Source organism: Bombus huntii, chromosome 2 (assembly GCF_024542735.1).
Source record: "Bombus huntii isolate Logan2020A chromosome 2, iyBomHunt1.1, whole genome shotgun sequence".
Lineage (NCBI taxonomy): Eukaryota > Metazoa > Arthropoda > Insecta > Hymenoptera > Apidae > Bombus > Bombus huntii.
In genome coordinates, this window is record NC_066239.1 from 1,440,264 (window position 1) to 1,466,189 (window position 25,926).

General features: G+C 34.7%; 1 protein-coding gene and 1 long non-coding RNA gene across 4 annotated transcripts in view; one reads left to right on the plus strand and one right to left on the minus strand.

Annotated features, from left to right (window-relative positions):
* LOC126875580 (GRAM domain-containing protein 2B-like) overlaps nucleotides 1–25,926 on the plus strand; it is an 87,457-nt gene that overhangs the window by 45,329 nt on the left and 16,202 nt on the right. The window lies entirely within an intron of this gene.
* LOC126875763 (uncharacterized) lies at nucleotides 6,688–11,911 on the minus strand. The gene is made up of 2 exons (XR_007693656.1): nucleotides 10,080–11,911; nucleotides 6,688–9,521 (listed from the first exon to the last, which is right to left on the minus strand). It is a non-coding gene; the product is annotated as an uncharacterized LOC126875763 (long non-coding RNA).

The following is a 25,926-nucleotide window of genomic DNA, read 5'->3' on the forward strand; positions in this document are numbered from 1 at the left end:
TTTGCACTTATTTGACTTTAATTGAATTTTCGATACAACTATATTTACAAGTGAAATCGATTGAATTTAATTTTAATGAATGTCATTCAATCATCTATTGAATTTTGTAAGACTCATCGGTACATTCGAAGAATAAGGTAATAGAAATTTCTATGAAAGGCAAATCTATTTGGGTCAAACTGAATTCTTTAATAGGACCATAATTGATTGATACATTCATTGAACGTTATACACAATGAGACAAACTCTGTTAGTGTATAATTTATAATATACTGTATCTGAATAATAGAATACAAATTTATTTTATACGAAGAATAGATCCATTGTTTTATACTGAATTTTCAGTACAGCTAAATTAGCAAGTGAGATTGATCGAATTGCATTTCAATTGAACTTCATTCAGTAGCCTAAATCAATGTATGGTATGTACATAATAGACACTTTTGATAGAATCATCTCATTCATTGGGAAGTCCATTCAATTGATTCACAAACATTACGAGTACATCCTATTTTACGCCTTTGTAACTTCTTCTATCTTTATAGTAGAACGTAGAACCTTGATTATTATTATTCGAATCAATTAGTTAGAAAATAAACACGTATTTGCGATTACTTTGTAATTATGTAGACTAATTATCATCTGTTGATAATAATTTATTTCATCTTGATACATTTTTGACGAAACAATTTTCTACCCTAGTAGAATTCTAAGCTAACTTTTTTCAAATTTTTGAAACCCAATGGGACACATGCTTTTAGATAAAAAGCTTTTAAATACCAATTTATGCTGTAATTCCTTTCTTTCGTCTTTCAATCTGTTTCTCTTATTTTCTTATTTTGTCCAGTTACAACTTGTATTTTCGACCAATCGCGGGGAGACGAACTCACGAGGAGGGACGTCAACGGGAATCGTAAATTCCCGTTACGATTATAGCAATCGACACCACGAGTTGATCGATCCCCTGATTTCCGTTAAGATAATAGGGGTGGTTGAATTAGTATAACACTGTGATTCACAGAATTATAAGGTTTTATTTTCAACACTTAAGTTACACTGTTGAGTAGATATAATTCCTAGATGACAACTTGTCGCCCGAAGGTACGATAGATATGCACGTCAGAGCAAGGCTCTTTTAATTGAACTTCGTATGTCAGTGGACGTAGCACTAGAGGATACTTAGTAGAGGAAGTGAGTGCTCGTGCTTAGGCGTTAGATTTGGACTTGGTTGGTGAGTTTTCTCGCGGTATAGAAGAAGTAGTTGACTCTTCCAACGGTGTAGAAGAAGTTTGACTTGACTCTCCTGAGGTCGTAGGAGCAGTAAGTTACAGGGACGATGTTGGGTCGTAGGAAAGCTCGTGATAGGTGTGTCTAGCGGACGGGACCATCGGATTTGTTCGGGACGATTTTGGCTAAGAGAGCCAGGGAAATAGGCTTCGTTGTTAATTAGTTAAACGAAGGTTGGTGAGCTAGGAAGGGTCTTAGCTGCCCTCGATAGAAAGTTGTTATTAGGAAGCATCTTTCGTTTGTCAAACCGTAGTAAACAATATTCTTTAGAAGGTGATTTAGAAAAGATATTTGTTCGGTCTGCAGGACCTTAGCAAGCATATTAATGGGATTTATGACGGGGCTTAAGGTTATTGAGGATAGTAGGAGCGGACGTCTGGTGTTCGTCTGGCCCGCGGTGTATGACCTGGTCCAGGTAGAGGGTCGCCCGGCGTAACACAACTATTTTTTTGAACTCTTCAATTCAACAACATGACCTTCTTTTTGTCTTTCAATACCAGTTAATTGATTCGTGCTATTTAGTTGACACGCCAGTGTCTAACGATGAACCGAATACGATAACGCGATTGAACAATAAGACGCTGATATACACAGAGAGTGCAATATTGTTTGGTTAATCGAAAGTTTGTTGTAGTTTTAAAATATTACCAAATGACTTCCAACACTTTCCTTAGCATTATTAATATAAAATAACTCGCAGGTTCATCCACGATCGATACTCTCAACTTCCATGCTTTTTCATCAGACTTGGCGTCTCCTTAATCACGTTAACTGATTCACATCGATCAAAAATTCCTGACAGTAACTGCTCTCTATTGTTTCGCCGGCATTATTACCTGCTTTTCTAAAATACCACGCTTAATGTATGTAAATATCAAAGGAAACGAATCTGACAATCGTGCCTCATGCAATTGTAAGTAGAAGCAGTTAACATCTAACGATATTCGATTCCCACGCAATAATTTGTGGCCGAGGAAAAGGAATAGATTTTTTTGCATATCAGTGTTTCCGTTAGGTTGTAAACGATGCTTGTGTCTGATTAAATTTAAATAAACTGTTAACTTTGGAATATATTTCGTTAGCTTTCTTTTAGGTGTTGCGATTTTAAATGTTACTTTGAAGTTCTGTGTTTAGTATGTCAATTACTAAGATGTAGATCGAAATGATAATGGTGATTCGAGGATATACAGGGTGGTTGGTAACTGGCGGTACAAGCGGAAAGGGGGTGGTTCTAGGCGAGAAAAGAAGTCGAAAATATAGAATAAACATTTTTCGTTTGAGTCTTTGTTTTCGAGAAAATCACTTTTGAATTTTCGCTCGGTACGCGCGCACTTTATCACGTCTCGTTATTTTTTCATCGAGGCAACGATCTACAGTGAGATTCGTTATAACGTACCGCACGCGTACCGAGCGGAAATTCAAAGTCGATTGTCTCGAAAACAAAGCCTCGAACGAAAAATTTTTATTCTATATTTTTGACTTCTTTTTTCGCCTAGAATCACCCCCTTTCCGCTTGTACCACCAGTTACCAACCACCCTGTATAACTTCTTCGACACAAAGTTGCCTATTTTTTCATATTTCCTTTGTTTTACTTTGTATAAATATATTGAAAATTATTCTAACAATCTCGTTTACTACTACAATAGAATATAATTTCGTTCTCCAATCTGCAAGAATTTCAAATTTTTTAATTTAAAAAATCACGTTAAGCTTTTCGAGACTAGGTAATGGTACGATAAATCCCAAAGTAACTTTTCGACAGACTGCTTGATCGTTATAGTTTTTCTGACATCACCAAGATACGTAGTTCTCATGATAAATGGGAGCAAATATTCTATTTTGAAAATTACGAAATCTATTCCTTTTCTCAAACATTGGTGAATCAATATCCTTATATTATTATACATATTGTTATTGCCACTTCTGAAACGAAAAATCCGCCTCGAAAGGGTTAAATCAGAATCTTAATGCAACGTCAAATTTTATATCAAAAATAATATTAAAATAACGTTAAAGTATTAATTAACTGTTCGAGTCCCAAGCAGCGCGATTTTCACGTAAGAGACACAAGAAATCACGAAAATGATAGATCGCCGGTGATCTCGCGTCGCAGTTCGAACGGTTCACAAATAAGGCGAAGAAATTGAACTTTGTATATGGTAGTAGAATTTATTATACAAATCCAACAGAGTGACGGTTCAAAGTTTTGCAACAGACTGATTCGAGCGCTTATTTTGAAGGGTTTTTATACCGAGGTTTTAATCCCTCCGGAGGGGTTGTCGTCTGGTGTATATCAGAGGCGCCTATTCCGTTACTATTCGATTATTGTTTCGATGGCTGTGGTATGCAGGATGTCTAGCCTCTATCCTATTACTGTTTCTGAGCATGTGACCTTCTTGAGCGTGTGACACGATCGTGCTGTTTAGATCTCGTGACGAAAAGTCTCAGTAGATTCGAACGCTACGGACGACTGACGGTATTTTCTATTTCATTGTTATTTTCTTTACTTACGTACAAATTATACTCATCTATAACAAGTATTAACTTATTATAAATAATTAGCCATGTTACTGTGTCACGCCAGAAAAATTACTGAAAATTCTCGACACGAAAATTGATTGTAATTTTAATAAATAATAAAAAAAAAATTGTTATTTTCTCGATCATTTTTATTGAACAAAACTTGGAACATTTATAAACTAATAGTACGTATATATAATAGTATAGATGTATCTCAGAAAGTACCAAATATGACGAGCGCTATTGCGCCGCTTGTTTCTCTTCGCAATCGATTAAGACAAACGCTGTCGCGCTGTTCGGGATTTTCGACGTTCAGAAGTTCAAGCTTAAATCCAGCTATAAATAACATACATTAGGCCAATATTCCAATTAATCAGCAGAAGGTAGCACGCGATCGTCAAATTTTCGATTGAAAATCGATGTATCCTAGTGAAAGGGTTAAAAGTTGCCTACGATGGCTCGTTACATTGTAACACGCACCCGTTAGCTGCACGCGCTTCACCATTAGCCGTTCTGCAACGCTTTGATGCGTAGTTTTCGTCGAAAGTGAAAGGTTACACGCGCGATGTGATATCTGTAACGCACCACGAGTGTCTGCGTTTCGTCCAAACCTCTCTCGACAAGTGGAATCAAATATGATGATACAAATCGATTTCGTTCACAGGCGATTACGTAAGTAACTTCTATGTCGCTGTAGGCTACGCTGCGTGTCCTAATTTGGCGCTTTCGGGCGGAACCTCTTCAGCCAGTCTGAAACGATCTCGAAGGAAATAGCTCGAGGCAATTTCCTCCGTACAACTCTGATTCGAGGAACATTTTCAATTAGTGGTTTATGAATATCTATCTCTCCATCTTAATTAGGAAAGTAAACAGCACTTTGTGGATTTTAACTACCAATCAGATGCTATTTATCTTATTTCATGGCGCTTACCAATTTTCATCTATTTCTTCTATTTCTATTTCTTCAATTTTTTCTATTTCAAAATTTCTAATTTTCAAGTGTTTCATTTCGAATGAATTTCAATGGTTGTTCAAGTGTCTGCAAGTACGCGGACACAAGAGCATTGGATTTTTAGTTAGTTTTGTATTTAATATTGCGTTTGGATTAGGATGTTTTTAGATAATTGAATTGCTTGGGCGATTAAATTTTTCGAAAATTTCAGCTATATATAGTAAATATTTTAGCTAACTTTTCAGATTTACTTAAATTTTCGTAAATATTCTTAACTTAGGAACGTACGTATGCAGTGGCTACAAAAAGTATTTGTACAACACTGCAGTTATTTTTTGCATTCATATATTAATTAATTACATTCAATTATATTAAATCTCGTATCATTTAATAGTATTATTTTTTATTATTATTTATTTAGTCCGTGCCTTTCGGCTTTGGACGACTTCCAGATTACATCTCTTACATTGTCTTTACTTATATTTAACGCTCATTTAATAGTACTTACTGTCATATAATTATATCTTCGTATGACGAATAGATTGTATGTCAGAAAATTGATCACACATTCTATTCAAAGAGGCAAACAAGCTTAGAGGAGAAGTTGTATGTAATTATAATCTGTAAGTTCATACTTTATGGTTACAAGTTTCACTGACCTATAATCATATACAGGGTGGTTGGTAACTTGTGGTACAAGCGGAAAGGGGGTGATTCTACGCGAAAAAAGAAGTTGGAAATATAGAATAAAAATTTTTCGTTTGAGGCTTTATTTTCGAGAAAATCGACTTTGAATTTTCGCTCGGTACGCGCGCACTTTATCACGTCTCGTTATTTTTCCATCGAGGCAACGATCTACAGTGAGATCCGTTATAACGTACCGCACGCGTACCGAGCGAAAATTTAAAGTCGATTTTCTCAAAAACAAAGCCTCAAACGAAAAATTTTTATTCTATATTTTCTATTCTATATATTCTATATTTTCTATTATTCTATATTTTATTATCTTATCAGCTGTAAAACACGTGTTCGTTGTAGCAACACTGAAGACCAGAGTTTTCTTATACCAGAGTATAAGGACAACTTGATGAACATAATGCGTCAACAACTAGTAAATACTCGGCGGGTTCGCTAGCTACGCTCGTAAAGGGCGTATGCGGTAGTAAGATGTCGCGAGTTCGAGACCACTCCTGGGCAAGCCAAGGTGGAAAACCAAATATCATCTTAGAAGTATATACAACGGGCAAGTGGGGCCCCCCCCTTGCCTATAATGTTGTAGTGCTTTCTATGAGTGTTTGGGAAGTACCCCCGGAGAACGGTTTCACTCGTTGCTGAACTACACCTAGGCCCGCCCGTGGGGTTTTAGCCGATAAAAATCCGCGGGATTTCCCCACGTAAAAAAAGGGGCTTTTTTTTTTTTTTTAAATTTTTCCATCGAGACAACGATCTACAGTGAGATCCGTTATAACGTACCGCAGGCGTACCGAGCGAAAATTTAAAGTCGATTTTCTCGAAAACAAAGCCTCAAACGAAAAATGTTTATTCTATATTTTCGACTTCTTTTTTCGTCTAGAATCACCCCCTTTCCGCTTGTACCACCAATTACCAACCACCTTGTAGAATCACGTATGCATCTTAAAACGAAGTAATCTCAAGTCTCGTCTTATCGACATGTTAAGAAGCGAAACTACAAATGACCTTCCGCGATAAATCGTTAATCCGATTTTAATAATGGCTGCCGCCCTACATATTAACATTAAATATAACGTCTAGCGTCAGAAAGCAAGATGACCTTGAATTCTCTTTAACGCCTCCACCATCATTTTTTAATCCCTTCGACCTTCTCCAATTTCCAATATGTGTGTCTTTTTCTTCACCTTCGTTCATTCCAAAATTATACCAACACAATAATAATAGCAAAAAAAACTCACCGAGAATGAATACTGTAAATCAATTGACCACTATTTTTCACAAGGTCGTACACTCTGTTTGTTACTGTACGAAATTCATTATATTTTCACAAGTCACGAAAACGTGTGATCGTAAAGAATAAAGTTATTAATTTAATTAGCCACGATATTAGAAGAACGATACTTGTAGGAATCGAAATACTCGACTAAATTCGAATTCTCTAAATATTATCTTACAGCACAGAGGCAGAATCTGAATTTTTTAGTGAATCAGAACTTTGAATAACTGAAATAGACGAGAGTATAAAGTAAACGAAAGAATTACACATTTTACGACAATTTATAAAATAAGCGGAATAGTGGCGATTTGCACATGGCGCGAGGTTCATGCGAATTTACTTAATATTTTGAAACAACGAGAATTATCTATGTATATATGTATATTTTTCTAACAGTACTGCAACGAATGTTTATACATACCATTCGTTTTGGTAACATTTACTCGAACCAAAGGTTGAATCATCGTCGGAGCATTGCGCGTATTTCAACGTGTTTTCTCTCGTTGCAAGATGATACTCCATGGTTCTGGCGAAACGCAATAGTTGACTGTCTTAAGAGGTGTGTAACACCTGATCTTCTGACCAACCTTGGTACATTCGTAACGATCGATCTACCTTTTCTTGAAATATACAATAAACTAGATAACGAATATCTAAATGTGGATGAAACGCAGGAAAAGACAATACTTTCACAAGCTTCCTCTCGTCATGGCTATCACGGCTACCGTTACTCCGATTTTAGACCGAAATTTGTCGCAATTTTACTGTCAGATATCTCTCGATTGACAGGAAAAATAAATTAAAACGTTTAAATCAACTAAATTAAATGAAAATACATTGAATCAACGTCCGTACATTTATATTTGTATTTCTATATTTTTCTTGTACTAGGCGAATACAAGAGTTCCTGGTGTTAGAAAAAATATGAGGAATATTTCTTAATATCTTCGTTTATGCCCTACAGTGATTCACAAAAGTATTTGAACATTTATCACAGAAAAGTTCTATGAATGTGTTATGCGCGTCGTACGAAACATTTCCACATTTGCGTTGTAACGAGATGCGAAATAGAATGTAGAAAATGCACGTAAAGTGGGAAAATATGTAAACTGTCGAAAATGAGATACTCGTGTAAATTCCACTTGCGTAGTTATATTCATATACAAGAATTGAGAATTGTCTAGAATCGTATTCCTCGAATTTCATTCCAAAATTCCATTCCCGGAATGAACTCGAATGAACGGATAAATTTTTGTCCATCTACCACGAAACCTACTAATATATATGCGTACGCAAAACACGGCGCGATTTATTTGGGGCGGTTTACAACACGTTGGATTGTTTAGACTGTCCGGATGTTTTATGCGTACGATGCACCATCCGCGATGCATTATCGTGTGTAATGCACGAACGCATAAACACACTCGTCGATGGTTAATGCCCTAAAAGGGCTGAAAGAGACGCTGAATTCTTCTTGGAACATAGAAAACGGAGAAAATCGGAAGCCTGTCATCGAGACATAATCAAGACTGTCACTTGCTTTATTGTGAAATCTAAAGTGTTATGAATTTGTGAGCAAGAAGTTGTATTAAGAACCTAGTAACGGAGAATGCAAGAAAAGAAAATCAATTCAATTAAATTTGATCAAATATGAATATAAATTTGTAATTAACAATCGATTATTCTCAAACACATTTATTATTACCAAACTGGGAATATTTCTGCAATTTCATATTCTGATCCTCCACAACCGCTAGAAAATTGCTTATTAGTTCCTTTTCGCAGAGCGAAATAATTTCTCCTTTTTACCTCGTCTCGGCTGTTTTCACTGCTGAGCCAGCGCATGGTTGTTAAGAACTCATAAAATTGAATGACTCTCTAACTGCAGTTTATTTTTCCAATTTATTCGTCTTATCTTGAACTCTGATTGTTTGCGATAATAAAACTCTCAGCTCTGTACACTTCGTGAAACGCTGTTTGATATTTTCAAGTAAATTTTGCAGTTTCTTCTATCATCAGTATTGCAACACAGTATTGCAATATTCTATTTACACGTTTAGCATCTTATTTAACGTTTTATTTACTATTACAGTCTATATATTTATCATCTTTCATCGGTATTAAATAGATCCAACACAAATTCAAAGAAATCATTCTCGAGCCGGGATCTACGAAATTTCAGTTATTTTTATTTTTCTTCTTTTTGTAATAATTTGAAGAGCCTGACAATGACAAATGACAAAGGAGGAGAATAATTCTATATTTTGTATTATATTCTCAAATCTTTCTCGATAGAGGAAAACCAGACTTATCGTAAAAATAAAAGCGATGTGGAAAATTATATAATTACTTTACTAGCTTAGATATCAAGGGAAGAGAAACTCTCTTTTCCTCTCGGAAACGAAACGTTCACCGTTGCGTTTCTCAGTTCAAAACCTAACAATGTTCATTAAAATTATTTCCAGTTGCTTTCACGCCTCTGTTACTTTGCATTTCGACAGTGTCAGATTATTCGCGACAAACTTACCGATCTACTTACTTAATCAGCCGCAAAGATTTCCTAGCTAATAGGTGCATATCGCTAGATCTCTTTCTCGATCGTCCTGTTTATTCTTTCCCGTTCCACTAGATCGACGTCAACGATTTCACGACCACTGAATTTTTCTTGTCGAACAGATCAGCAGATTGAAAACATGATCGATCGACGAGTAACCCTCTTCTACGCCTCATGTACGAGTACAATACCGGTTAGAAGTTTCGTATCGATACATCGTATTATAAAAGCTGACAAGCTAGAACAGAGGTCAGTATTAGTATTGATCATATTGGAATAAATACTCTGCTACTTCAAAAAATTCTTCCATAAAAGAAACCTGATAAAGTAAAAAGATATTAATAATGGTATCTATGCTATTAATTTTAAAGCAATGTGCATAATTTATTAGAGCCACAGGAGAGATAATACGTTGTTTTTCAAGTAAACAATACATAATAATAAAGATAAGATAATGTCAAGTGAAAATAGTTTTGTACAAGCGATGAAACTTAAAAGTCTACTTCACGATGGTATTTAATCAAACAATAGAGTTTCTTTTGTGTTGATTCTTGTAAAGAATCCAAGATCTCGATCAGAGATGCAGTGTTCTTTATTGATTTAAACAGTTTTAACAATTAGACATTGCTACATGCAATGGATATCACTGCATTAATCTGTTCAGTTATTAAGCATTTCAATTTACCGTCACGAAAACTGTTATTCATATACGTGTCAACACGTATGTGCACAAAGATAGATATCGTTATCATCCGATATCATAGTATGATATTATCGATGAACAGTGCACACCTACTGCGTTATCTTGTCATTACGTTTACTCCTTCCAAATTTCGCATCATCAAACAGGAAATCCTCGATAATTACCTGTTTCGCGATATTTGATACTCGTGCGTACGCGGAAATTTCACACTGCGGATGAACCGCGTACGAAACTGTGTCTCCATAGAGATGTTGTAACGACTGCTCTTTCACGGTTCGTTGTTTCCTGTTGCGTTAATTAACGTGAAATCTTATACGATCACAGTGTCGACACGCGTGTTAAGCATCCGTTGTATTATTTAATTCCTCCTCGTGAAAAAAGCAGACTTCTTTAACGCAGTATTGACGTCACGATTCTTTATTTACACTGATTAACTTGATGGGTGTAGAAGTAAAGTGGAGAAATAACATACGAATCCTATTTATCCGTATGGAATGATAAATTAACAGTGTTTCGTAGAAACACGGTAGAATCTCGATTGAAAAAGCTTTGGACATTAATTAATGGAGCATTTAGGGATGATAAATGGATGGTGTAAAAGCAACTGAAGAACAAAAATCAGAATCGAAAGAAATTGTTAAGAAATCATCTGACCGTACCAACGATTCAGTAATTTTCTGACGAGCCTTACGATCGTGTCAATAAACTTTTCTCATGGTCCAGCCAGATTTAAATAGCGTTAAAAGCTATAAGAGCGGTGTATGGATGGATGGTTCTGTATAAAAGGCGAGATAAAATGGTTTGTTTAGACGATCATCGAGATCGAGAGCGCGTATGCAAGGCGTTAAATCTTTTAATCCGGCAGGATGCGTGTTAACTGTCTCGCACAGAGCCGGCAGACACGTTCGTGACGTTGAATGCGGGGATCATTGACCAACCCGGAGAACGTTTTGCATGTTACATATAGCAAATATCGATAACTTGTTATCGCGACATCTGGCGCTGACGGTAACGGTAGTATTTGGTTGGCAACTAAATGATTGCGGATTTTGTCATTAGGTGGTATTGATAAAATCCGCAATCATTTAGTTGCCAACCCATATATATACAGGGTGGTTGGTAACTGGTGGTACAAGCGGAAAGGGGGTAATTCTACGCGAAAAAAGAAGTCGAAAATATAGAATAAACATTTTTCGTTCGAGGCTTTGTTTTCGAGAAAATCGACTTTGAATCTTCGCTCGGTACGTGTGTGGTACGTTATAACGGATCTCACTGTAGATCGTGGTCATAACTTACTTAAATTACTTAAGTGTAGCTATAGTAAAAGTCTGGATTAGGGTATTGGAGTTTTCCCTAATATTCCAAAAGGGAGGCCCTGAGGTCCTTTTATCTCCGACATATACAGGATGGTTGGTAACTGGTGGTACAAGCGGAAAGGGGGTGATTCTACGCGAAAAAAGAAGTTGGAAATATAGAATAAACATTTTTCGTTTGAGGCTTTGTTTTCGAGAAAATCGACTTTGAATTTTCGCTCGGTACGCGTGCACTTTATCACGTCTCGTTATTTTTCTACAGTACATTTTCTATCTACAGTGAGATCCGTTATAACGTACCGCAGGCGTACCGAGCGAAGATTCAAAGTCGATTTTCTCGAAAACAAAGCCTCGAACGAAAAATTTTTATTCTATATTTTCTATTCTATATATTCTATATTTTCTATTATTCTATATTTTATTATCTTATCAGCTGTAAAACACGTGTTCGTTGTAGCAACACTGAAGACCAGAGTTTTCTTATACCAGAGTATAAGGACAACTTGATGAACATAATGCGTCAACAACTAGTAAATACTCGGCGGGTTCGCTAGCTACGCTCGTAAAGGGCGTATGCGGTAGTAAGATGTCGCGAGTTCGAGACCACTCTTGGGCAAGGTGGAAAACCAAATATCATCTTAGAAGTATATACACGGGCAAGTGGGCCCCCCCCCCCCTTGCCTATAATGTGTAGTGCTTTCTATGAGTGTTTGGGAAGTACCCCCGGAGAACGGTTTCACTCGTTGCTGACCGCACCTAGGCCCGCCCGTGGGGTTTTAGCCGATAAAAATCCGCCGGATTTCCCCACGTAAAAAAAGGGGCTTTTTTTTTTTTTAATTTTTCCATCGAGACAACGATCTACAGTGAGATCCGTTATAACGTACCGCAGGCGTACCGAGCGAAAATTCAAAGTCGATTTTCTCGAAAACAAAGTCTCAAACAAAAAATTTGTATTGTATATTTTTGACTCCTTTTTTCGCGTAGAATCACCCCCTTTCCGCTTGTATCACCAGTTACCAACCACCCTGTATATAGAGCAATCGTAAAATGATACGCAGGGAAAGATGATTTCTAAAAGTAGGTCGACAACGTGGAATAAAAGTTTTTATACAACGTCATCTTCGAGAAGATGGAATTCGAACACTTATTTAGTATAAATAAACTTGGTTAATTCTATATGCAGAATTCTACTTGTACAAATATGTTAAAAACGAGAATTCAAATTTATTCATTCATAGCGAGATGTGAATCATCCTTTTGTTTACTTTCATACAGGATATTGCTAATCTCGAATACCTTCCAGGAAACTTTCTAGTGATATCGATATCGATGCAATAAAAAATTACTGTTATCTAGGAGGCGTGTTCGTATTATCACTTTAGTTCCACTCTAATTGCAGTTGAAAGTTTAGCAACAACATAGTTCGAGTCCCATCTTCGATTGTAGACAGTTTGTTCCGTATGATTGGGACTTCCTTAAAAATTCATTATTTTATATGCGAGATTAACGTTAACGTCGTAGAACGCTTAATAATCTTAACATAACGGAAACAAAAACCTAATGGCTAGCATTTATTATGTAACAGCCTAATAATTGGCATGACACAGTAGTAATAAAAGGTAATAATTAATCGTAAAAGCAATATTTCATTTTATATGAGCGATCCTTCCGACTAAACTTAAGAAATTTCCAATTTCCATAAAAGCAAAAAGCTAGCTTTTAATTACTAATTTAATATTCCTATATCAAACCTTAGGTAAGTATCTACTCAAGCAAACATAATCAAGGAAATTGTGTTTTTATAGCCACCTTGAAATATGCATCAACTTTACACGTAACAAGTTTCACCTAAGTACACGTACCACCTAATGGTATATACCTAGCAGTTAGATCATCAATTAATCAAAAATTAATCGTGTTGATAATTAAATCGTTAGGTGTATGGCCACGCGTTAGGAGACGGAAATATGTATTAGGTTGTTCGAAAATTTTCTTTCGTCTTATAAATAAATAATAGATGTTTTTTGTTTTATATTAATTTACTGAATTATGCACGAACATAATAATAGAAATATAACGAAATAGATCATACCTGATTCGATAAAATAATATAAAAGAGAAATTGTTGTTCATCTATTATCGTCTTATGAAAGAAAAGAAACTTTTCGGACAACCTAATACGTTTGTCAGAGTTTTGAGAAAGGGAATTTAGGAAGAGGTCTAACCTTTTGGGAACAGGAACGGAAAATAGCACTCGTCGGAATTTCAACTTGAAATATCGAGCCGCGTATAGTGTATAGAGGTCGAGTGTCTGCACGTGCTAGATCCACGTACAGTAAGTGCAAAAAGTGTTTATGCATATCTATCTTTTTTTCTTTTAACACTAATATTACCGACAATTTATTGCGTAATAGTATAATTAAAACAACTGCGCCACTATATCTTGCATCTGTCGCATACAGACTATTCTCAAACGTATTCTGATGCTATATTTTTGATTCTTTTAGTATATACCTTAATTGCAATTATTCGAGTCTTTGTTATTATTTTGCATATATTGTAATGCGATAAAATTGTTTTTTAAAAATTATTTTTCAATTATTATTTCATTCCTATTGCGAATTACTGTACGCACCTGACATGCTTTATAAGAGGACTCGATTATTTAAAAAATTGTAGAAAGATCGTTACACAAGTGCTACAGGTAATATTGAAATAATTAGATCAGATAAGAAATTCAATCTTTTTAGCTTTCCTTTAAAAGGTAATCAATATCGTTTTTAGTCGTTAATCTGTTATTTAACCTATAGCACTTATGAGCGATAGTATATACAGAAATACCTATAATTGAAATTACAGCTATTTTGTGAAGTGCTTCTTTTATTTTCACTTATCGAAGATGAGTAATCCTACTTTAAGATGCAGATCAATTCGAGCTTATTCAACGACCACCCAAAGGTCGATATCAAATATTTGTTTTGCATCATACGTTTATCTATCAGGAATCCCTATGGCTGTCGCTGATTCATTCCGGGAAATACCTTTTAAACTGGTCGGTTAAGAAGGCTTTACTTTTTAACTTTGAACATCAAAATCCTTATCGTGCCGATTATCAGACAATGTTTTCGGAAGCTTTTATTTTGGATAGATCATCGGTTGAAATAATCTGATATAATTTCTGTAATTCTAATCGATGAATCATCTATGTTAATGTTTGATTTTCTACGTGCCATGTGTTTCTGAATATCTATACTCATAAATAAACGAATACAGTTAAAATGATAATATAATGATAATAAATAGATACATATATTACGTAGATTATACGTAATTATTAGAATTCTGCGAATGTTCATGCAAATTTTCGTTTTTATGAACACAATTAAAGAATTGAGAACTAGTAAACGGAGGCTTGTTCTGTTAGCTGGATATTATAATAAGTATCATAACTATATTCATGTGCATAATGTGTATGTATTGATCTATGTAATTGATTCACATTTGTAAAAATAAGAAAGCTGAAATCTATTATTTTAACAAATTTGGTAGTTCCAACGTTAGCTTGCGAAGAAAATTTCGCTACTGTTGAATTTGTGATAAATATAAAAATGTTAAAGTAACAGAAATCATGGTTTATCTAATTTCTATTCGAAATAAACGCGTGAAATTTCATGATTTATAAAATATTATTTTATGATTTATCAAAATCTTTGTTTGCTAACAGAGATTGAAAAACTCGATTGAAAAAGAATGTTTATTTTCGTAAGTCAAATGGCATTTGATTGTCGAGAATTCGTACATACAGGTAAGCACTTCGAGTGAATTATGTAAAATTGATACTTCTCGTAAGTGATAGCAACTGATTTAAGATTAAACCTTACGTTGTTAGCTAAAAGTAAATGTTATTAGTTTAAAGATTTCATTCGGTGTTACCTAACTCTTACGTGACAAGTAATACATTTTACGAGCGTGATAAAAGCGTTGTGAATATTGGAACAGTTTCTCAGAATTGTATAATTGTGAGATATATGTAACGGTATCGACGAATGATAATCGTAAATTTTATTACTCAATCAGATATTTTATGGTGGTATAGAAAAAAATAAGCGATATTTCTTAACCTAGCGTAACTAAAACATTTTTTTTTTTTTTGAGATTTAAAGTTTATTGAGTCCAAGAATACAGTTTTAGGTACATTATTCACAATAAACGGTGAATTTTTGTAATGGTATGTTAGCCAAAGGTACCGATACGCGGCGATACGACGTAGCCATGCTGTATTATGTGTCGGAGCTTTACATTTTTCGTTGTATGATACAATTTTTAGGTTTAAGCCGCTGGGGAGCGGAGCTTTTTTTTTATTTTTTTCTGTTCTGAAAACTTGGTCGCAAAACAGGACGCTTCGGTAGTTTGCTTTTTGGGTGCTGTGTAACTTTGGGGAGGGGTGGGATGAGAGGGAGGGGGAGGGGGATGTCAAATAGGATTATTTACAAATATTTACAGTATTTACATTTTACACCTGTGTTATGCGGTGTCAGAATTGAGTTCCGTCGGTTTAATATTCTCTCTTATTTTATTATGGGTTCTGTATCCACCAGTATTTTTTTGTGTTTTTTCTATGTTTGTCTTTGGTGCCTTTCCGGGGGAGGGCCATGTTGTATCTCCATCTGGGGTCTGCGGTCTGTCCATTTATGTTTTCTTCGTAAAGTATGGTTTTGATCCCTATTCTTCTACATAACTAGAACCTTTAATCTTTGAAATGATCGTCGAGGTAAAAACAAGAAGGCGGAACACATGTATTCGATGTTGAAAGATACATAAAACATTTAGAATACATAATAAAGTTTGAACAAAGATCAGCGTGAAAATTCATTGCTGTTTCTAAAATGATATGGTAAAATATGATAAACAGCTGGTTTAACATGTGGTTATTTACATAATTACACAATTTTTTCAAAATAATAATTCACATTCAAGAGTATCGTTGAATAAACGAAACAGTAGATAAATAATTTATAAACAAGCAATAAATAATTGAATTTTTATTCCTATTGAACTTTGCAATAAAAATCTAGATCGCGAAATATAACTATACCTACCACTTTGCCAGATTGCAAATTTCTATGAATTTATGAGTTTAAAGGTGAAGTTTGTAATTTTTTTTTACTTCGATATTGAGTAGTTTTTTTTTTTTCGAAATTTATTTCTCTATTCAAAAGTTTGACGTTATAATAGTGCAAAAATAAAGAAAGAAAAAGATGCGCGAAGTCATGAACAAACAAAAACTGATACTTATTTAACATCACAAAGTATTGCAAATGCGTTTAGATCTATCCGTAGATAAACAAAAAATTCTTAGCGCAAAGCGTGAAATATCTCACGAATAACGAGAAAAAATTTAGGATTTTCACAAACATAATGGCGCAAGAGCGAACGAAAATAACGTGAAACGATGGAATTTTACAGGACTTGGTCGTAAACCTTTAATTCTCGATCGTTATCGATTTAAAGAGTATGAAAAAAAAAAAATGTCGGTTCCAGGGGTTCGCCGATAAGCTGCTCGAGATAAGACGAACCCAATGGGAAGACAAAGCGTGCATAATCGACGCGTTCGACAGCTTTCTCCGAGACAATCGACGAATCGGTGTCGAATACATTTTCGCTCCTTTTTCTTCAGTGTTTGCGATCGATTCGCTGACCTCGGAATGCAAATGAGAAACAGGCAGAAGAGATAGGCGTCGCACATCTACGTTGAAAACTCAGCGGGACTTTTTAATCTCTCAGCGAGGACGTCAGCCGTATAAAACGACGTGCCGACGAATAAATACGACCTGTAAGTCAGTTTACACGATAACAGCTCGTCCCCTTGTTTCATCGCCCAAATTCAGTTGTTTTCATTCTTCTTCCCGCGTGTAAATTATGCGGCCGTGTTCGTCGTAATAGCGTCACGAAACACGCTAATTGCCTATCCGAGAATAAACCGAAATTGTAAAATATGTTTCTTTTCTGTACGCAGCTTCTGTATCGAGATAATCGATTTTTAAAAATCGTTCGTTGTTAAGGTGCGTAGAAGTTGTATAATTTCTTGAAAATGTCTTAATTCGAAGATTTTATTCAATTAAAATTACATTCTTTAACAGTAAAATACTAAATGCTGGGACAATTTACACTAAACTGTGCGAAGGATTTTATTTTTTAACATTAAGAACTGAAATAAGAAGTTTCTCAAACGCGTTGTTGCTTCCTTCGTCTCGTACAAATTTCTCAAAATTACGTCAAAGTAAAATATTACGATTCTTAAAATTCTAATTTCTGAAAGTATCGGAACGTTTCGATTTAATTATCGATTCTAATAATCCAGTAATACACTGAATCATATTCATATTCAGAATTGCATAAACAAAATCTAGTTAAAAAGTAAACGTACATTTACGCGAAGTTTCAAAATAGATCGTCTCGAGAAAGAAGCTTTGTAGAAAAATGATTTGCGTATTTCATAATTTCGATTTACTTTCACATAGGAAGTTAGCTAGTGCACATTTGTAAATAATGCCATTATTGATCTAATTAATACTCTCACACATGATATATGCAAGATCCTCGATCCTGCACGTGTCTGAAAAGTCAGTCAAAATTACGATCGTCGGAAGATCCCAGACCAGCACCCTTCGTACATACGCTCGTTTAATCATCGTTCAGATAAGCGTGAAGTATCATTGCTCACAATCAGTCGTGAGCGTCGCATTGAACGGGGATGAATGCAAATGATGCACGTCTCTTCAGTCCTGTCACCGTTTCAATGTACACCTAGACGAACCTGTTTCCTCGCACGTGACCGAGAATAATTAATTAGCAGAAGATTCGTGTCCCTGAATAAGATCGTTCGCGATCAATTCGAGACGCGTTTATGTCAAGTTGTTCGTAAAGATTGTAGCCTTCAGTTGTTTTTAACAACCGATGTTAAGTGGAACTCCTCAGGTATATGTTACACGAATGTAATTATATTTTCGTTCGTAAATGTTCTGACTCGTTATGCTTTTATATAAAAAAACCTGATTATTGACCCAATTATATAATTAAGTAAATAATATAATTGGTCCAATTTACTAAGAGCAAAGGATTAATCCATCGAAATTTTGTATTTGTGCAGAGATAACGATTTAGTAAAAATAATCGTAATACTTTGGTATCAGGAACTAAAGAAAATAAATCTTCCTAATTTTTATTTAGTTATTATTTGGTAATTAAAAAAGCTTATTTTAGTATTTTTACTGTACTTGAAATAAAGAAATAGAAAAATTAAAGAAGAAGGAACAGGATCGAAACACCAAAGACTGAGACACGAAAGATATACAGTAATCTGTATAATAAGTAAGATTTAGGTTTAAGGAATAAATTAAATGTAATAAGGGCGTATATACGCAAAAAAATTGTAATAGGCGTGAGTCTGGATACAATAAACGAATACAATGCGATACAGTACAATACCTAAAATTATGAAAGTGGAATATTTTGATTTAATAATTAAAGCAGTTATTTTAAATATGTCGGTACTTAATTGCAAAACTGCTTTGGGAACAATGTAACGCTGTGACAGCAAAATCAGTCAAAGGCAGCTCGCGAAACAAAAGATAAAGAGGAACATTTCGCAACGTGTCGTTTACTATTTAATCCAGAGGACAGTCGAATCGTATCCGGATCGATCTGCCTATCATTCGCGGGCATCTCGTCGCGACGCCACGTTATGCACGATCTGTTTTCAGATGATGTCGCTACGAGACGACAACACATCATTCGAATAAAGCACGATGAATTGCATTTTGTATCGGGCGGTACGTTCATTACTTGGCGAGGGTCGCGAGAAAATGTGCACATGCGAATCCGTATGTACATATGGAAATAGACGACCGTGTTTCATACAGTCAACTTGATGCATCGGTTTGCTTCGGAAATTCGAGATACCGAAGGCAATTTGAAAAAGAAAAATTTCATGAAATATATCATTGTTGGATAAATTCAGACATTTCTCGTGTTAGTGACTTTTGCCGATTTTTTAAATATCGTGCTTCATACTTTAGACAATTTTTCATCCTTTTCAACAATTTTTTAAATTAATTCTTCTACTGTGCTCTATATGCTATTTTCTGTTCTACTATACACTACAGTTAAAAAATTATGCGTTAATAAATAATAATTATATTTTATTATCACGATATTCGTACGTTGAGCTTTCAAGACCCGTTTGATGATGCACTATTTCAGTAAAAAAATATTTTGTAGAATATATTAAAACTATTGCAAATGCAATCATAATTTTGTATCTCTCAAACACAGCCTTAATTAAAATGTATTTCATGCTTTGTTCACAAGCTACAAAGTAATATTTTTTGTGCTACAAATTGTATTTAGGGCGCGGTCTACGAAATCTAAACTATCAATTCGCATTCTGCGTTAACCTAATCTAAGCCCTGTAGAGTATGTTTGAGGTCAATGAACTACATAGCATTCAACGAAAGCTACCACTGAAACCAGCAGTGAATTCGCATACAGTATCGAACGAAAGTTACCGTGTGGTAATCGATGAACTCAGGTGCCTATGTAGATATATTCGAAAGAAATGCAGTTTTATACAATTTATCTTAGTAGAAGGAAGAAATTTAAATAGCAAGCTAGACATTCGTGTTTCAAGCAATCAGTACTTTATTTTCCGCAAATAATAAGTTTCGCAGGTTGAGAAAAATAGAAAAGCACATTTTTCTTTTAATCTTTTACACGCAATACAAATAAATTAGTTAATTTAATCTGTCGTAGGTTTCGTTAATGATGCAACTATGAATATTTTTAAATTGAATGATATTTTCGCATTTTTTGAGCGTTTATAACATAGATTAACAAAAGCCAAGTAGCATTTCTTATTATGCATTGTTATAATATTAAAAAGTTGTACAAATTTTATGAGTTTCTTTAATTCAAATACATACATTAATTAAGTGATTTGTATGCATTTATAAGAAATTTGTAGGTACAACAATAAACAAAATGCAAAAGATATTAAAAACTATGCGAGATATCTAAAATATAATACTCGTTATAATATTTAGAAAATGTGATTGTGTATAAATATCCGCACTCTGGTGGTTCTACTGTATGCACTTGGCCTGTTTAAATATGATTTAACAATTTTCAAGAATTTGTACTCTATTCGTTCTTATCTACTTTAACTAAAGATAGACCACGTATGTTGTTCATCACTTGCATAGTCTCACTACCGTAGAACAATGAAAATCGTTGAAAATTGAAAACGCTTAATTTTAGAGTAAATTGTCTGCGATCGGTTAAGAAAAGTTGATGAGCACGCGATATCCTAGGTTTTTCGCGATATTCCTCGCATAGCGGTCGTTGCACACGAATAACAGTCGTGTAATCGAGCCATCGGATGTACATCTGTGGCGAAAACACGCAAAATGAACAAGCTGGAGGACACGCATGCAATTAGATTTACATAATTACACGTGTGTGCCACCGGTTTGTATCTGATTGACTTGGAAAGTTGAATTTCGAAACCGAGATCCCCATTTATGTCCCTCTTTTTCTATTTATATTTCTCTTTCCACCTGTAATTAAGTGAATCTATTTCAAGCGGACACGTATTCGTGTAACCCTTTTACAGTAGCATGCAGAATATGTAATTTATGCTTTTTGCTATTCGTGTTAGGTTTAATATTTTATACATTACGACGATATTTTCTTGTATAAATCTGTTTTTCTCGGGAAAATATTTGAAATGAATATCATTTTCTTTCAACACTGTCGTTCACTTTGCTTCTTTTCTCTTCATATATTTTCTTCGCGAATTTTTGAACACTGTATTCGAATATACAAAAAGAAAGTCAAATTTAAATATATTGAATATTAATACTCTATAATATAACGCAATAAGTAATAGTAATATAATATGTATATACAGGGTGGTTGGTAACTGGTGGTACAAGCGGAAAGGGGGTGATTCTACGCGAAAAAAGAAGTCGAAAATATAGATTAACAATTTTTCGTTTGAGGCTTTGTTTTCGAGAAAATCGACTTTGAATTTTCGCTCGGTACGTTATAACGGATCTCACTGTAGATCGTTGTCTCGATGGAAAAATTAAAAAAAAAAAAAAAAAAAAAAAGAAAAAAAAACCTCTTTTTTTACGTGGGGAAATCCGGCGGATTTTTATCGGCTAAAACCCCACGGGCGGGCCCAGGTGCGGTCAGCAACGAGTGAAACCGTTCTCCGGGGGTACTTCCCAAACACTCATAGAAGCACAACAACATAGTAGGCAAGGGGGGTCGGGAAACCCACTTGCCCATTGTATATACTTCTAAGATGATATTTGGTTTTCCACCTTGGCTTGCCCAGGAGTGGTCTCGAACTCGCGACATCTTACTACCGCATACGCCCTTTACGAGCGTAGCTAGCGAACCCGCCGAGTATTTACTAGTTGTTGACGCATTATGTTCATCAAGTTGTCCTTATACTCTGGTATAAGAAAACTCTGGTCTTCAGTGTTGCTACAACGAACACGTGTTTTACAGCTGATAAGATAATAAAATATGGAATAATAGAAAATATAGAATATATAGAATAGAAAATATAGAATAAAAATTTTTCGTTTGAGGCTTTGTTTTTGAGAAAATCGACTTTAAATTTTCGCTCGGTACGCCTGCGGTACGTTATAACGGATCTCACTGTAGATCGTTGTCTCGATGGAAAAATAACGAGACGTAATAAAGTGCACGCGTACCGACCGAAAATTCAAAGTCGATTTTCTCGAAAACAAAGCCTCAAACGAAAAATTTTTATTCTATATTTCCGACTTCTTTTTTCGCGTAGAATCACCCCCTTTCCGCTTGTACCACCAGTTACCAACCACCCTATATAGTAACTAAGAGATCAATGTAGGAATAAATCAAAGTGTAAGAAATTAGAAATAAGAACCCAATGTTCTCCTTGCAATAGGAGATATAAGTCTAAAGTAAAAATAAAATTAAAAAGATATGTTGAAACTGAACATTTAAAAGCTACATTTTAATAATATGTAGTATATATAATATTCATGCCAGATTATGAAACACGAAAAAGTAGCAGGCTTAAATAAAAAATTTTGTTTTATTTCATTCAAACAATTAAAATAGGTGTAAGATCAGTATCATATTTCTCATATAAAACATCTCAGCGTGTGAATTAGTAAATACGATAAATTTATGTTACAAACTTCGTCGTTAAATTTTCTTTAAATACAATGAAAATTGCTCGATAGAATATCATAGAATTCAAGGTGTAATCTTTTATGAAGGTTAATGGAAGATCATGCAAGGAACGTCATAAAATATTTAAAACATTTGCATAGGTATAAAAGACTAGTTTTTAATATCGTTTCTTTGGGAAGAATTTTGCATATTAGCATAAATGTCATTTTTCCTCAATCTTGAACGAAGTCATTTATGCGCAATGAATTAATTGAATAATTGATTCATTTATCTTATCGTTGAAAGCAATACTTTTTTGAATTTATAATTTATTATGACCGCGTTATATTTCGTGATAAGCTGTGTTTCTCATCATCTTCTGATAACTTCAGGCGACTACCATATAATTATCAGTCACTCTACTATTACTTTAGCGTTTATGTCCTTCGAGAAGTATTCACAATGATGTGCACCTGTCGTGTTTTAATAATGCACAAAGTACGTCATGGCGAATAGAAGATTATGTTATTGACATTGCAAAGATATAATAAAAACATAGAAGTTCTAGGAAGCATTTACGTATGTGTGACATCCACGTGGCATAAGATAATGATTAATGACCGAGTGATCATCAATTCTGTATACGTACGTTCATATTTCTATTGGTGAACTTTATACTACAAATCTATTCATTCAATGATATTCATGTCTATTGTATCGATCGATTTAATTCCAAGTCAGGATATAGTATGAATATTTTCTACAAGAATAAAAAAAGAAAGGTTTGAAGATCTTTTACCGTAAATTTAAATCTTTCATAAACTTCAATATCCAAAAAGATATCTTTATAATCGCATTTATTTCACTCTAATTTCCCGCTATAAATAAAAATTTATAATATTAATATAAAACGTATCTTAAATGTATCCCCCAAAAAAATAAAAATTAAGAATTGTAAATTAATGATCAGATACATATAAGGCTACTTTTTGCATCAAAATTCAAATTAATATCTGTACTGGCAAATGAAAATTCTTTTTAAAAGAATACATATAGTCGAGAGAACGTGTGATCGCGATATCGTTTCGTATATAATATTTATAGAAGCTATAATTTACTAGAAACTAGAGCTACTCTATACTGTCCAATGAGTTGAGCCAGAATAAGTAAAGACAACCGGTCTCGTGATAGTGAATTATGATCTGACGGAAGGCTTCCTATCATTGCAGAAAATTTGCTCAATTTAGCTTGACAGATATATGATCGCCTCGCTTACGAGATTAATAAAAAAAAAAAAAAGAAGGAAAGAAAGAAAGAAAGAAAATTGACAACTTTCTATCTTACATGTATGTCAGAATTGTGAATTGATCCTGATTCAGAATGCAAGACAATTGCGGTATTATTTCTAAATCGATTATCTTATCATTACGCGCTTTTAGGTGGTCTCGTGAAGTTTGTAGGAACGTATGATAGTGGTATACGATTCACGTTCTCTTTTAAAACATGGTTACGCCTCTTATTGATGCGTAACACGGCCGACCTTTTGGGACGGTGCCAGCCATTTCGTACATATGTATTTCCTGCGAAACGGTCAAGTGGCTAATAGAAAAATGTTTCTCCTGTTCCGCGATGAGACAGCTGAGCAACTATAGCGTTTCTTCCGAAACAAATGAGATCAGTTGTTAAATTCAGTTATATTTCGGTTATGAGAAACTCATTAAAATTTATGCACATTATAAATATTTTGTACATCCAATTGTAGTATTTATTAATGAAACGAAAATAATTTCACAAGTAGCTGAAGCAACTATTGTTCAATATAAATTTTTGTATCGATAGATTAAGGGGCATCGTTGCGTTAACACAACGTATTATTTGTAATTTCTTTTTAGTCAATTTACATCATTAAAATCTAGTGGATTCTTATTATGATTGTAAAAACAAATTCCGAGAATTTGCTCAATATTTTGCTGTTAAATATGCAACATTTTCCATTGAGAAATAAAGGTACGTGGAAATATTGTATGTAACGGAACAAAAATCGAAAGTTTTCGAGTAGTTTTATAATTACTAGACACAGTGTACGATACAGTAGACCAGAAGAAAAATATGTTCCACGTAACTCGGTCTAACTCGTAAACTTCCACCGCAATTACACAGCGTTTAAACAGCTGTTAGTTCAGTTCCAGAACTTTCCGTCTAAACCTTTACTTCCGGTTTCATTGTTCTCTGTTATTTTTCCCATACATACCTACCGCGGAATCAATCAACGCGATACACGTTTGCTGTATTACATCCATTGCAAGGGTATAGATTCCTCCTACCATGGATTACTAAGTTCTAGGTTATAATGCGTTTATTAACTATTAAAAAGGTCGAAAGGACGTATCGGAGTTACACGTTGGTCTTCCCAACCCTCTAGTCAGTCTGATTTCCCGGCTGGCCCGTGGTGGACTCGCGCACTCGTTGCTCTTCAGACTCTTCGGCTTCCCTTGCTTTACCACGATAAAATCCACAAATTAAATTCTTCATTGGCCACAACTAAGAGTCGACAAATCTCCGCGATCGTATCGTTGCTTAATTTTCGATTCACGGACGAAGTTCGTGGAGAATTTAAAAAATAGGACAATATTCGTTTCTTGGAAGATATGAGTATCTTCTTCATCGCTCGACTGGCCTTCAGCTCCTGGGGAGCAAGATTACGATCCACGGCTCGAGTGATTTTTAAGAAACATCGATACCCGCGTGGTTTCTACTGATTTCAATCGGATTACATTGGATTACATTGAACACATCGAAAGTAACGTTTCCGTAGCTGTAGAAGTTTGTTATCGTCGCTGGTCGATGATATTTTATCCGACGTTCCTTATTAGCTGATTTCGAATCTAAAAGGATTTAGAAATTAAGAAGTTTCTTTCGGAAATATTAACACTTTGAACATCTTTCGGTTCTCGTTTTGATCCCGGATCTTTGAGCAAATAAATAAGAAACTATTGTGTTTCTTTGATTCGCAGGTGTAGAAACAGCTGCTTCAAAGTTGCGTTAAATTTAACTTCCACTTTGTTACCGTGGTCGATGCATCGATTGATACTTTCTTTAAAATATCTTGGTTCTTGTTCATTCGTCGTTTTATCGATACATCTGGTATAAAGTCTTCTCTCAATTGTCGAAAATATACAACGTGGTCGTCGAATTTGCTTTCCAATCTTTCCTTTCTCTCTCTCTCTCTCTCTCTCTCTCTGTTCCGGTTATCATTGGCTGCTTCATGAAGATCTCTTCGATATATATCCAGATGGACTTCGGTTCGTTACGATTTTTGGGAGAGTTGAAAATCGATATCGATACTGGATTCCCCAACCTGAAGAATTCATCTTACAGAAATAATTGCGCTGTAACTG